At 43.6% G+C, this 13900-nt stretch overlaps 1 protein-coding gene across 3 annotated transcripts in view; it reads left to right on the plus strand.

Moving 5' to 3' along the window:
* The window catches only part of LRP6 (LDL receptor related protein 6), a 197169-nt gene that overhangs the window by 95375 nt on the left and 87894 nt on the right, over window positions 1-13900 (plus strand). Inside the window, exon 2 of one of the 3 annotated variants that reach the window (XM_039545895.1) lies at window positions 2214-2252. The exons of the other annotated variants lie outside the window; for them this stretch is intronic. The gene's annotated coding sequence lies outside the window, so the exon portion shown is untranslated. The remainder of the gene's footprint in view (window positions 1-2213; window positions 2253-13900) is intronic. 3 annotated transcript variants of the gene reach the window in all.

Below are 13900 nucleotides of genomic sequence, written 5' to 3' on the forward strand. Positions count from 1 at the left end.
AGCCGCGCTGTGCCCGGACCGCACTACCGGGCCGAGCAGCTGGGGACGCGGGAGCCGGGAGCGGGGGGCTGGGGAGCCGCCTGGCCCCCGAGCCGCCCGGCTCCCCTCCCCGCGTCCCCAGCCGCCCGGCTCCCCAGTTCCCAGCCGCGCGGTGCCGGACCGCACTACGGGCCGGGCAGCCGGGACGCGGGAGCGGGCGGCTGGGAGCCACCCGGCTCCCCGCGTCCCCGGCCGCCCGGCTCCGGTAGTGTGGTCCGGGCACTGCGGCGGCCGTGACCCCACCTACCCGGATGCCTGGCTCCGGACACTGTCCGGCCCCGCGCTCCCAGCTCCAGCCGCGGATGGATTGTAGCGGCACCAGCCACGTGCAGGCAGCGCGGTAAGGGGGCAGGGAGGGGGTGTTGGAGAGAGGGCAGGGGAGTTCCGGGGTGGGGAGGGGTGGATAGGGGTTGGGGGGTCAGAGGGCAGGGAACAGGGGGCTTACTTCCGTGTATAAGACTACCCTCAATTTTTAGGCTAAGGATTTTAGAAAAAAGTATAGTCTTATACACGGAAAAATACGGTAGTTTGGCTGTACCTTGAACTCACCCACTGTATACCCCGCATTGGGGACATGACAGACTGTATATGGTATATGCTGCCTAACACCAAAACGCTAACATCCCCCTACAACCTGTATGTTACCCCCAATGACACAATAACTGACACTTCAAACACTTTGTATCATTTATTTTTTAAATATTCTCTAATAAACTTTGAGCTCAGAGGTGTAATAGTCTCCAATAGGCTAATAACCTGCAAATGAAGATATGGGCCAGCAATAACCCTTAAAGACTGTGTTCTTGATTACATGACTAATCAGAAAACTTTTACCTCCAGATTGTAAATTGGATTTCTATTTCTCTAATATTCCACTATCACTTTAGAGTAATATGACAAATTTGCCTCTTAGCTGTCCAAGAAACTTATCTTGTTGCAAGCAAGGCCTGACCTGCCTGAAAGGGGTTGGTGTGGGAAAGCCAAACTGTGGCAGTGTGGGATTATGGAGGCCCTGTGGTACAAAGGAAGGTGCCTCATCCACATCATGAAACAAGGAAGCGAAACATTGCAGACTGGTGTTAGCATTTTGAGCTGATAGGGTTTTTTTTCCCTGTGCGCACGTTTGTGTGCTTGTACATGGTTTAATTGGAATACTGCTGAGAGGTTTTTAAGGAAATGTAGCTGTGCTGAAATAGTGGAGATTTTTTTTGTTTAAATCATTACCTATGATTTCCTAGTTAGCAGGTCATCAATTTCATTACTTAAATTCCTGGTGTGGAATCCTTTGAGTGGGTAATGAATACTCAGATAAAAGTGGAATGTCCCTGTATGGTGTAAACGAACTAAAATGTTCAACTTAATTGGCCCATTTCACCCACTGTTGGATAATTGGGTAGGTTATTAAGGATTTGGCAAGGCAGCTCAGTTCAGTGGAAATGCTCAAGCATCCAGTTGGGATTTCTACACCATCAGATAAACCCATCTGGACAGAAGATTGCTCCCTCTTCACTCAGTTGACAGACAGGAAAGGACAAGTGTTGTGCATGAAGAACTATTTCTCACATAAATTGTATTGTAAGATTACTTGTTTAATATGGGGTGTCTATATGCTATTTTGTTAGCATGTGGCAGTGGTGTGAATAACTTCATTTTTTCCCCCTTTTGCTTTTGAAATTCAGTTGCAAAAACAAAACTGATAGTTTTACTATCGTGGAACAGCTGGGAGATGGTAATATGTACAAAATCTTCATTTGAAAGGTGGAATTAAATGTACATAGGATAATTCTTACTCTGTACCACTGAGATTGGCCCCTACAACATGGAACATGAAGAGAAGAGACTGTAGGGATAAAGACCCCCCCATGACTAGTGGACCCAACTACCTTCTGTCCATGTGCTGCATCTGCTGATATAGAAATGTTGACCAAGATTTTTAAAAAAGATTATTGATCATGGGTACCTCAGTTTTGGATGCTTCATCATGCAAGTTATCCCTTTATTATCTCAGTCCGCAGTTCCATTGTTCAGTTTTTGAAACCTATAATTTTAGCTCAGAACAGTTTTGACTCTGTCAATAGTGTTACTAGACAGCCCCTTATGTTCTGTATTGTGGAAATGATGAACTGAAACGAAATGTTGCTTTAGCTGACTGAAAATTTTTGATTTTTTTTCAGTGTCTGTTGTACCATGCTGGAAGCCATTAGTGTATACTAGTAAGTTCTGTATATAATATGGATAAAAGAATGAAGTTCTTGGTGCTGTGGAGATGGAATATAAACAGCTGAGAGAAATATAATGGCTGAAAGCGCCCCATATGTTCTGGATTTATTGAAATACAGTTTTCAGGTAGAATGAGTTTCCTCATTTAATGTAAAGAGGAAATAATGGATTTACTGAGGCATGAAAGCTTAATTAAAATAAGGAGGTGTGGATGATCCACAGTGTTAGATTTAGTATAATGCGGCATCCTTTGGTCTAATGGTTTGCCCTTTTAAGTTTTGGAAAAATCCCATCTTCGTTCTCTGTTTTAGTTTGCGCGTTTAAAAAAGGAAAAGGCTGTAAATGTTTTTCATCTTAAATTGAATGCATGTAGTTTGTTCTTGGATTTGGGGGTTGGCAGCAAGTTGTATAGGATTTTAGGAAAATAGCACCCTATCAAGAACAGGGTTGTATAACCAGCCTCTTCCTACACATTTACAGTCTGGACTCTATTTTATCATCAGTAGGAAAAATGTTTGTACTCAATATAGTGTATTTGTACTCAATATAAATCATTCCACAACAGGGCAAGATTTTTGGTTGCTCTTCATATACAATAGGTAAATGCTTGAGCATCAATTTTTTTTATTCATTTGGTTTGTTTTAAATTTCTATAGCTACATATAGTAATTTTTTTACTCCTTTCTCTTCCTGCTTCCTCACAAAGTATTATATGGGCATCTTAAAAGTTTATTTCCTCCTCCAATACATTTAACTTGAACTAAATTTTCTTCAGGCAATAGCAATCTTCTTGGCAAAATCTGTTTTAAATTTTACTGTCTCTCTGATTACCATGCTGATAATATAGCTGGCTATAGTCAGGAAACAGTGATACATATCACAAGAGAAATTCACCTTGGCAGAAGTGCACTTTCTTTTCTCCCAACATAAAAGCAGTATATATGGTTTGTAAATGTTTTTAAAATAAACTGCCCAGGCTTGATTTAAAAAGAGATTAAAAGAAGTTTTTAATTGGACTTAAACATTTTAAATTAAATACAGGCTTGCTTATTTATTTATTTATTTTAAAATAAACCTATTTACAATTAAATTGGAGAACCTATGGTAAGGCCTAAGCTTACTATAATCCATTACAGTAATTTTAAAATTTAAATTAAAAAAAATATTTAGTACATATTTTCTGCCAAGTAACTGGCTGAGCACTTGGAACCAGAGTTAGTTGAAGTGCTAAAATGGCTTTTAGTAGCAATAGCCTCTTCTGCAGGTTCAGAGAGAATATTTTCCTCATTTCTGCTTATTCAGCTATTTCAGTGCAGTGACTAGACCATTCAAAATTAAGAAACAAATGTGAGTTGAAAAAACAGAAAAGTTTATTTCCTCCTCCAATCTGTGAATAAAAACGAGGTTTGAGAAGATGAGATCTAGTTCTAAAATTTTGAAGGACAATGGTGACCAGGAAAAGTCAGTTCAGTTCGTTAAGTAGAGATGTTACTTTCTTTCTCAATACATTGATTAGTTTTAAATGCAAAACATGTTTTGATAAACCTCCTTTATTTACCCAATTAAAATAATTTTAAAATGCTGGTTTTGTGCATTTTTAATTGTTTGAATTTCCCTCCAAATAGAGCTTGTCACAAATCATAAGTAAAAAATAAATCACCTCGTAAATAATAAATGCATCACACCATTTTCTGACAGTATAAAAATGTAAACATTAAGAATTAGGAAAAATTAAGAATCTGAATATGTGTAAGTTAGACTATATAATTACTTTAAATAAATGTCTATAGATGTGCTAGAACCTTCTGGTTTAAAAAAGACCAGATTTACTGTAATGTCTATAATAAGTTGAGGATCATCGTGTTTTAATGGTCACCAGCAAATGAAAATTAACCTTTAGGAAAATAACTAAGAAATACAAATGCAAAGCAAGCTTCAAATCAGTGATTCAGATCAGGGTTTCCTGCTTGCTGATTTAAATCATGATTAAAATAGGTGATTTTAATTAATCCACTCTGAAACTACCTCCAGCTTTTGAAGTTGAATTGTGTGGTTAAATTTTTCTTGTTAATTTTGACTGAACCTCCAGTTATTCTCTTAGTGCCATTAAATATTTTTATCTGATGATTGTGTTGATTGAGAAACTTCCATGAGGTCTACAGGGCTAATAAAACTGCCCTCTTCTCTCCAACTCTCCCACTCTTATTTCTGTTGATACCTGTGACTAGAAGTAGTAATTTGACTATGACACTTAAACTGTAAGCCTTTGAGGGAACTGAATAGCTTGGTAGAATGATAATGGGATATACAGTATCTTGCCTTCACATCACTTGTTCAAATCGAGCATGGGCTGATAATTTAATGATTGAAAGTAGTTGCCACCAGCCAGCTGTCAGATCTTGTCAATCCAGTTATACACCATCTACCTCATAATTGGTGCCCTTGTTGGCAGTCTCACTAGAGGGGTGGAGACCTAATTCCCTTTTTACCTTTAAGTGGGGTTCGTTTGCATCAGTGGTTAAGCACACTGCCAGGACTGTTGTGGGGAAACTTGCACTGCTGTTACCCATATACAATAAGAACATAAGAACACAAGAATGGCTGTACCGGGTCAGACCAAAGGTCCATCTAGCCCAGTATCTGTCTACCGACAGTGGCCAATGCCAGGTGCCCCAGAGGGAGTGAACCTAACAGGCAGTGATCAAGTGATCTCTCTCCTGCCATCCATCTCCATCCTCTGACGAACAGAGGCTAGGGACACCATTCTTACCCATCCTAGCTAATAGCCATTTATGGACTTAACCACCATGAATTTATCCAGTCCCCTTTTAAACATTGTTATAGTCCTAGCCTTCACAACCTCCTCAGGTAAGGAGTTCCACAAGTTGACTGTGCGCTGCGTGAAGAACTTCCTTTTATTTGTTTTAAACCTGCTGCCTATTAATTTCATTTGGTGACCCCTAGTTCTTGTATTATGGGAATAAGTAAATAACTTTTCCTTATCCACTTTCTCAACATCACTCATGATTTTATATACCTCTATAATATCCCCCCTTAGGCCTTGTCTACTCTATAAGACTATTTCGAATCAACTTAGTTGAATTTGTGGATTCGACCTTATGAAGTCGAATTTGTGTATCCATACTAAATACAGTAATTCGAATTTGAGTCCACATTAACGGGGCCAGCGTCGACTTTGGAAGCGGTGCACTGTGGGAAGCTATCCCACAGTTCCCGCAGTCCCCGCTGCCCATTGGAATGCTGGGTAGAGCTCGCAATGCCTGCTGGGGGAAAAATGCGTCGAGGGTGGTTTTGGGAAACTGTCATCATTCAACCGTCACTCACAACCGCCCTCCCTCCCTGAAAGCGCCGGCGGGAAATCTGTTTGCGCACTTTTCTGGTCGGTTACAGCGCGGACGCCACAGCACTGCGATCATGGAGCCCGCTGCGATCATCGCTGCACTTATGGCCGTTGTCAACTCCTCGCACCTTATCGTCCACCTCTTCCACGGTCAGCTGCTGAGAAATCGGGTGAGGAGGCTCCGGCAGCGCGGTGAGGAGAGTGGCGCAGACCTCTCAGAAAGCAGGGTACGCCGGGCAGTGGAGATCATGGTGGCAATGGGTCAAGTTCATGGTGTGGAACGGAGATTCTGGGCCCGGGAAACAAGCACGGACTGGTGGGACCGCATAGTGCTGCAGGTCTGGGATGAAACAGAGTGGCTGCGAAACTTCAGGATGCGTAAGGGCACTTTCCTTGAACTTTGTGACTTGCTGTCCCCTGCCCTGAAGCGCCAGGACACCCGGATGCGAGCAGCCCTGACTGTGCAGAAGCGAGTGGCCATAGCCCTCTGGAAACTTGCCACGCCAGACAGCTACCGGTCAGTAGCGAACCACTTTGGCGTGGGCAAATCCACCGTGGGGGTTGCTGTGATTCAAGTAGCCCACGCAATCGTTGAGCAACTGCTCTCAAAGGTAGTGACCCTGGGAAACGTTCAGGTCATCATAGGCGGCCGCGCGATGGGATTCCCAAACTGTGGTGGGGCTATAGATGGGACTCACATCCCTATCCTGGCATCAGCCCACCAGGCCAGCGAGTACATTAACCGAAAGGGCTACTTTTCCATGGTGCTGCAAGGACTGGTGAACCATAGGGGACGTTTACCAACATCAACGTCGGGTGGGCGGGCAAGGTTCATGGCGCGTGTGTTCAGGAGCTCTGGTCTCTTTAGACTCCTCCAGGCAGGTACTTTCTTCCCGGACCACAAAATAACGGTTGGGGATGTGCAGATGCCTACAGTGATCCTCGGGGACCCAGCCTACCCGCTAATGCCCTGGCTCATGAAGCCCTATACAGGTGCCCTGGACAGAGAGAAGGAACTCTTCAACTACCGGCTGAGCAAGTGCAGAATGGTGGTGGAGTGTGCTGACGTCTCAAGGGAGATGGCGGAGCTTACTGACTCGCTCGGACATCAGCGAAAATAATATCCCGTAGTTATTGCTGCTTGCTGTGTGCTGCACAATCTGTGTGAGAGCAAGGCGAGGCCTTTTGTCCGGATGGGATGTTGAGGCAAATCGCCTGGCTGCAGTTTACGCTCAGCCAGACACCCGTGCCGAGAGAATATCCCAGCGGGAAGCGCTGTATCCGGGAGGCTTTGAAAGCAAGTTTCCTCGGAGATCAGGGTAACCTATGACTCTCCACTTGCTTTCAAGAGAAACTGACCCTGGGCCTGTGTCTGTTTGTGTCGATTTCGATCTGCGGCTACATGCCGCGTTCTCCAAGTTTCCCCCACTTCCAAAGCACGTTTTAAAGCAAAGTAATTGTTACACTCATTATTAATAAATCTTTGTTTTACTTTGCATTTCTGTTCTGGTGTTGAAACATGGACGCATACTGTGCTGGGCACGGTGTGCACTGACGACAGACCGCTTCCTCCATAGAGGACTGACATCCTCCTGCTCCTACATAGGTCTCTGGGGTGGGGCGGCTGAAAGTGGTTCTGCATGAAGGGGAGGGTTTGCAGGAAGGCGAGTGGTGCCTTCTTTGCATAGGGGTTTGGATGACGGCAGTGGGCTGCGGGTTTGTGCGTGGGAAGGGTGATGGGTGTGGGAGAAGGGTGAGTATCTGTCCGTGGATGAGGGCTCTTGTTGGGGCTCAGGGCAGCGGATAGGCTCGTTGATCCGTTGGAAGTGCATGGTAAGGGCAGCCTGCCTTTACATTAATGGCGTGGCAGGCGCTAGGACCCTGGACAAGCGTACACATTACGAAATGACCAGGGGCAGCATACACAACACAGAATGACCCTGGTGCCTACTGACTGCAGTGTGTGTGTGCCCCGCAGTTGATCCTTTCCCCAAGTCTGTACCCTGGTACTGTAGGCTATACTGTGCAAGTATGAAACCCTGTCCACCCCATACAGAAAAATCCTCTGACAGGAAAGACATGGCCGAAACAGTGATTAACAGCAAACATCTTTTATTAATCTAATAAACAGTGGGGATGAACCTTGGATTTGGGACTGGCTGAGCCTATAAGGGAAGCACTTCTACAAATTTCTAACGTGAGAAGTGCGGGGTAGACGGTCGCTCTGTAGTGGTTCAGTGACAGTTCTCACGGCCTCTACCGCCCCTCCGTCTTGTACTTTTGGGTGAGGGGGGGGGCAGGACTTCTTGGCGGGGGAGGGCGATTGCAGAGACACTGCAGGGGGGCCCTGTCCTCCAGCCTGCGTTCCTGCAGGACATCAACAAGGCGACGAAGCGTGTCCGTTTGTTCCTTCATGAGACCAAGCAGCGTTTGGGTGGTCTGCTGGTCTTCCTGCCGCCACCTATCCTCACGTTCCATGAGTGTGTGATGCTGCTCACATAGGGTCTCCCTCCAGTGTTTCTGCTCTGCAACCTCTGCTCGGGAGCAGGCCATCAGTTCAGCGAACATCTCGTCCCTAGTCTTCTTCTTTCGCCGTCTAATCATTGCCAGTCTCTGCGAGGGGGATGCCGGGGCAGTCCGGGAAAGAGCCGAAGCTGTGTGATGGGGAAAGTTAGTGATTTCCTTGAACAGATACATTTTTGCGAACAGTGAACACCGTCTAGTCAATTTCTATGAAGAAGACCGTACCGGGCAACAAGTCTCACGTGGTCTCAAGAGAAGCACAACATTTTGGGCTACGCTCTGATTGGCTGCGGCATTGCACAGGAGAGCGGAGAAGTCGGGAGAGAGAGCTGAATCTGTCTAGCAGACAGTCCTGGTAAGCCTTACAGTACATTATGCTTATCAGTTAACGGATAGCTGTGCCCTCCTGCTAAAGGCAATCTGGAAATCAGATACTATGACCCTTTTCTAGCCACTCCCGACACTGCAAGGGAAAGATCAATGTATGCTTTTCCTCTGTGGCCTACAGCACGTGGCTGCTAAGCAAGGGGCTTTGTTATGCAAAGTATAAGTAAACCATTAAGAACAGTAACTATTCGCTAATTGCCCTAATTAGATGCAGCACTTCATGAACGAGATTACCCTGAGGCGGGTCTCTCAAGTACAGAAAGACAGGATGTTAAGGGAAGCACTTCACCGACCGGGACCCTACGCAGCCATGCTGGTTGAGGCGATGGTTCCCCTGTATCTACGGATGTCGTGGCGTGGAAGAGTGTGCTTCACCGGAGGACCAAATAAGGCACCTCTTCCTAGAAACCTCCTGCGGAGGGTATTTGAGGAACTTTTTGAAGCATTTGTGGAATTGTCCATGGAGGACTATTGTTCCATCCCAATCTGTGTGGACCTACTGTTCGTATAGTTTCCCGTTAAAAACTTTTAGATATAGTATTTAGATATAGAATTTCTATTTTTTGTATACATGTTTTCATACAAATAAATGTTTTCTTGTTTATACGACTTACCGCCTGATCCTTCCCCTGACTCTGAGTCCGGGTTCACGGCCGGGGAGGGTTGGTAGGGGATCTCTGTGAGGGTGAGGAACAGATCCTGGCTGTCAGGGAAAGCGGCATTGTGTTCGCTGTCGCCTGCGCCTTCCTCCACGGACCCTTCGTCGTCTTCCCCATCGGCGAACATCGAGTAGGAACTGTCCTGGTTCACTATGCCATCCACTGAGTTCACGGTCAGTGGTGGCAGACCCACCGAGAATGGCATGCAGTGCCTCGTAGAAGCGGCATGTCTGGGGCTGTGCTCCGGAGCGTCCGTTTGCCGCTCTGACTTTTTGATAGCCTTGCCTCAGGTCCTTGACTTTCACGCGGCACTGCATCGCATCCCGGCTGTATCCTTTCTGTGTCATGGCTTGGGAGACCTTCTCGAAGGTCTTTGCATTACGCTTGTTGGAGCGCAGCTCCGACAGCACAGACTCCTCGCCCCACACAGCGATCAGATCCTGGACTTCCCGGTCTGTCCATGCTGGGGATCTCTTTCTATTCTTCCATTGGGCTGACTCCTCTGCTGGAGAGCTCTGCATCGTTGCAGGTGCCGCGGAGCTCACCCCGATGTCAAAGCAAGAAATGAGATTCTAACTGTCCAGACAGGAAAAGGAATTCAAATTTTCCCGGGTCATTTCCTGTGTGGCTGCTCAGAAAATCCAAGCTCGGACTGCTGTCCAGAGCGTCAACAGAGTGGTGCAGTGTGGGATAGCTCCCAGAGCTACTAAGTTCGATTTGCATCCACACCTAGCCTAATTCGAGCTAGCAAGTGCGAATTTAGCGTTACTCCACCTGTCGGGGTGGAGTACCAAATTCGAACTAAGGAGCCCCCTAGTTCGAATTAAATGGCTTCCTGGTGTGGACGGTTGAGCGATTAGTTCAAATTAACGCTGCTAAATTCGATTTAAGGTCCTAGTGTAGACCAGGCCTTAGTCTCCTCTTTTCCAAGCTGAAGAGTCCTAGCCTCTTTAATCTTTCCTCGTATGGGACCCTCTCCAAACCCCTAATCATTTTAGTTGCCCTTTTCTGAACCTTTTCTAGTGCTAGAATATCTTTTTTGAGGTGAGGAGACCACGTCTTTACACAGTATTCGAGATGTGGGCATACCATGGATTTATATAAGGGCAATAATATATTCTCAGTCTTATTTTCTATCCCCTTTTTAATGATTCCTAACATCCTGTTTGCTTTTTTGACCATCTCTGCACACTGCGTGGACATCTTCAGACTCCAAGATCTTTTTCCTGACTCGTTGTAGCTAAATTAGCCCCCATCATGTTGTATGTATAGTTGGGGTTATTTTTTCCAATGCGCATTACTTTACATTTATCCACATTAAATTTCACTTGCCATTTTGTTGCCCAATCACTTAGTTTTGTGAGATCTTTTTGAAGTTCTTCACAATCTGCTTTGGTCTTAACTATCTTGAGCAGTTTAGTATCATCTGCAAACTTTGCCACCTCACTGTTTACCCCTTTCTCCAGATCATTTATGAATAAATTGAATAGGATTGGTCCTAGGACTGACCCTTGGGGAACACCACTAGTTACCCCTCTCCATTCTGAGAATTTACCATTAATTCCTACCCTTTGTTCCCTGTCCTTTAACCAGTTCTCAATCCATGAAAGGACCTTCCCTTTTATCCCATGACAGCTTAATTTACATAAGAGCCTTTGGTGAGGGACCTTGTCAAAGGCTTTCTGGAAATCTAAGTACACTATGTCCACCGGATCCCCCTTGTCCACATGTTTGTTGACCCCTTCAAAGAACTCTAATAGATTAGTAAAACACGATTTCCCTTTACAGAAACCATGTTGACTATTGCTCAACAGTTTATGTTTTTCTATGTGTCTGGATTTGTTGTATAGTTAAATATACAACATCACTGTCAAGTACTGTCACTCTGGAACCTTTCATAATTAGTAAATCAAGATAAAAATTATTTCCTTCCAGTTTCTCCCCTTCTCCCACCAAAACTTTGCAGCCCTTAATGCAAATCATACTTAACAAAATTGTGTTATAGCAACCAGAGAGGGAGTATTGCTTGTTTTATTTTACTTCTCTTCCTTTCCCTGCTTTCTGTGGTTCCACTCTCCTCCCTCTCCACCAAGAAAAAAAAAGCGCCAACTGATTAGAATCTAGAGCTGGCAAGGTCTGTTTAGTGGAGCTCAACTTCATTGTTGATGCAAATTGTCTAGCTACTCATCAGCAAACTTGCTAATATGGCCCATAGAACATGTTTAGAGAGAATAAAATGCCATTTAGATTAGGTGACTGAAAATGAACTGTCACCACATCTCCTAATTGCTGTCTAGAAAACTACATGAATTGGATCATAGTGTTACATTATTACTTAGCTTAATTAAGTACCAGAAACCAGTACCTGTGTACTTAGGTTGAAAGACTTTTTCACCAGGACCTGTCCTTTTATCTACAGAAAAAATAACAAACAAGTATAACCACATAACTGATAGAACAATCAAGTGAAGTAGCTTCCTACTCTTTATGAACCTTTCCAGATAGGGTCAAGCTTAGATAAGGATCACAATTCACTCACTTCATGCATTGCATGTTAACGGTTAGATTTTCCAAAGTGCTCTGCACCCAGCATCTTCCATTGTTCTCAATTACATGTTCTCTTTGAGGGCTCTTGGGGCCTGAGGATGTTTAAAAATCTGGGCACTTTATTTAAATACGAACTGAGCTCTTTTGAAAAATATGGCTTGAGTTGTAAGTGCACGCTGAGCACTCTTGAAAAATCTGACCTTGGGTGTTCAGACCACTGGGTTTGGGGGGGGGGAGGGGGAGGGCAGTGAGAGGGTTGGTAATCAGTGAGACCTTGGAATTCAGCTGTTTTTTAATTATCATGTGATGTGTTAAGACTTAGACAAATTCTGGCCCTGTTGTTATAACCTGTGACTAATTATGCAAACTCGAAAGCTTTTTAATGGCTATTTGGCATATTTTTTTTTTTTAAACTCCATTATTCTGGGAGTACTAATAGGTCAAGCCTCCTTGTCACAATGTTGGATTTCAACTGAAAGCTACATAATAATAGTCTCTCACAATGTGTGAATTTGAGTTTCGTCATTTTAATTAGGTGCTAATATATACCTGTCTGACTCAGATGGAGGCATATAAAACAGCAGTTATGATTTGATATCTGAGATCCTATTGCAAAATATAAGGAAATAGAAGATTTTATTTAGTGTGGTGTTGGAACATAAACATGACCATTAAATGAATCAGCTTGTTTTTCTAGCAAATTGAAGAGTAGCAGTTTTTAAGACAGTTCATTGATAATTAAATGTGCTAGAGTGAAAGTACTAGAAATTGCAACATCCTTTATCCAAAGAGCCACTGGTCCAGTACATGTTCATACTTCACAATACTTCCTGCTGCTATGCTTTTAACACTGATCAGAAAAGTTAGAGTCCCTCATTCAGATGTTGACTCCTTGGTACAAGGGAGTGTATGGATATTGCTCCAAGTTATGCAACCAGCAACTCCTTTCCACTCAAGAAAAGACTTTGAAATGAGGCTGGCTGGTCATTGTATATCTTACAAATCCTGATCCCAAAGAAACTGAGCCTGTACCTCAAGCCCTAATCTTTGGTCAGGAATGTGTCTCCAGAATTCATGGGAAGTGGGGTTCAATAACTATCTTTTAGAATGTCTACCTTACTTTAGTAGTCCTCTTAAGTAAATGCAGTTTGCCAAAATGAGTTTGACTTGTGCCAGCAACTGAATGTCCGGTGGAAATGTATATACATTTTTGTTAAGTCCTACTTCATCCATTTTCTAAGCAGAAGCTAGGTAGTGACACCAAGGAAGGAATGGCAAAAACATAGAGGTATTAAAAAATGATAACCTTCAGAACAGAACACTGGGTAAAGGGGTGTTTGGAAGTCAGCTACAGTGTTTCATATATGTGAGGTGAAGTAAAACAAGCTGCTTTAATAAAAACAAACAAACAAAAAAACCACCTCACACAAGTTACTCAGTTTGAATCCCATGAGGCCAGATTCATAATGGCTGATTTCAACATAGCAGAAACTCGAACATGTTGCCTTCCACAATGTGTGTATTGCATTTTGGGGATAGGTAAGGTTCACATAAAAGGGGAAACTGGAATGAGAAGAGAGATCATAGCAATGTGGCCAATAAATGAGATTCTTAATGGCCCTGCTTTTAATAAACATTAAAACAATCTAGTGTAATAAATGATGATAAAAAGAACTCTGGTATTTAAACACTTTATAATATTTAAATTTTTGATACTATAGCTATTCTTCTAATGGTTGAAATTAATAGTAAAGCTGGAAGAGATGGTGGCCCAGAGGCTTGGTAATAGATCACAAACCCTTTCAGTTCTAAATTTGTGACAAGGTTGGAAGTGACTCGAATTATTTATCAGTAGTTCGGCATTTGTGAAATGAGTTGGTAATCTCAATATGACTGTGTTTGTGCAGCACTTTGAAAAGGTAACTACTCCTTGGCACTTTTATAGGGCTTTGTTAGTGGAGCTATATACCCCTCACAGCCAGCATCTGTTGGCATTCTGGCATCAATAGAAAGTGAATTGCCCTCCGTTGCTAATGCGCTTTTCCATGGATAAACAGAAGGCTTTGTGCTATCAATGTAACACCTTTTCATAAATACTACACTACTTAAACATAAAATTCAGAACAAAAACGTACTTTTAATTATATGTGAACATGTATTTTCC

This window comes from Mauremys reevesii, linkage group 1 (genome assembly GCF_016161935.1).
Source record: "Mauremys reevesii isolate NIE-2019 linkage group 1, ASM1616193v1, whole genome shotgun sequence".
NCBI classification, from domain to species: Eukaryota; Metazoa; Chordata; order Testudines; family Geoemydidae; genus Mauremys; species Mauremys reevesii.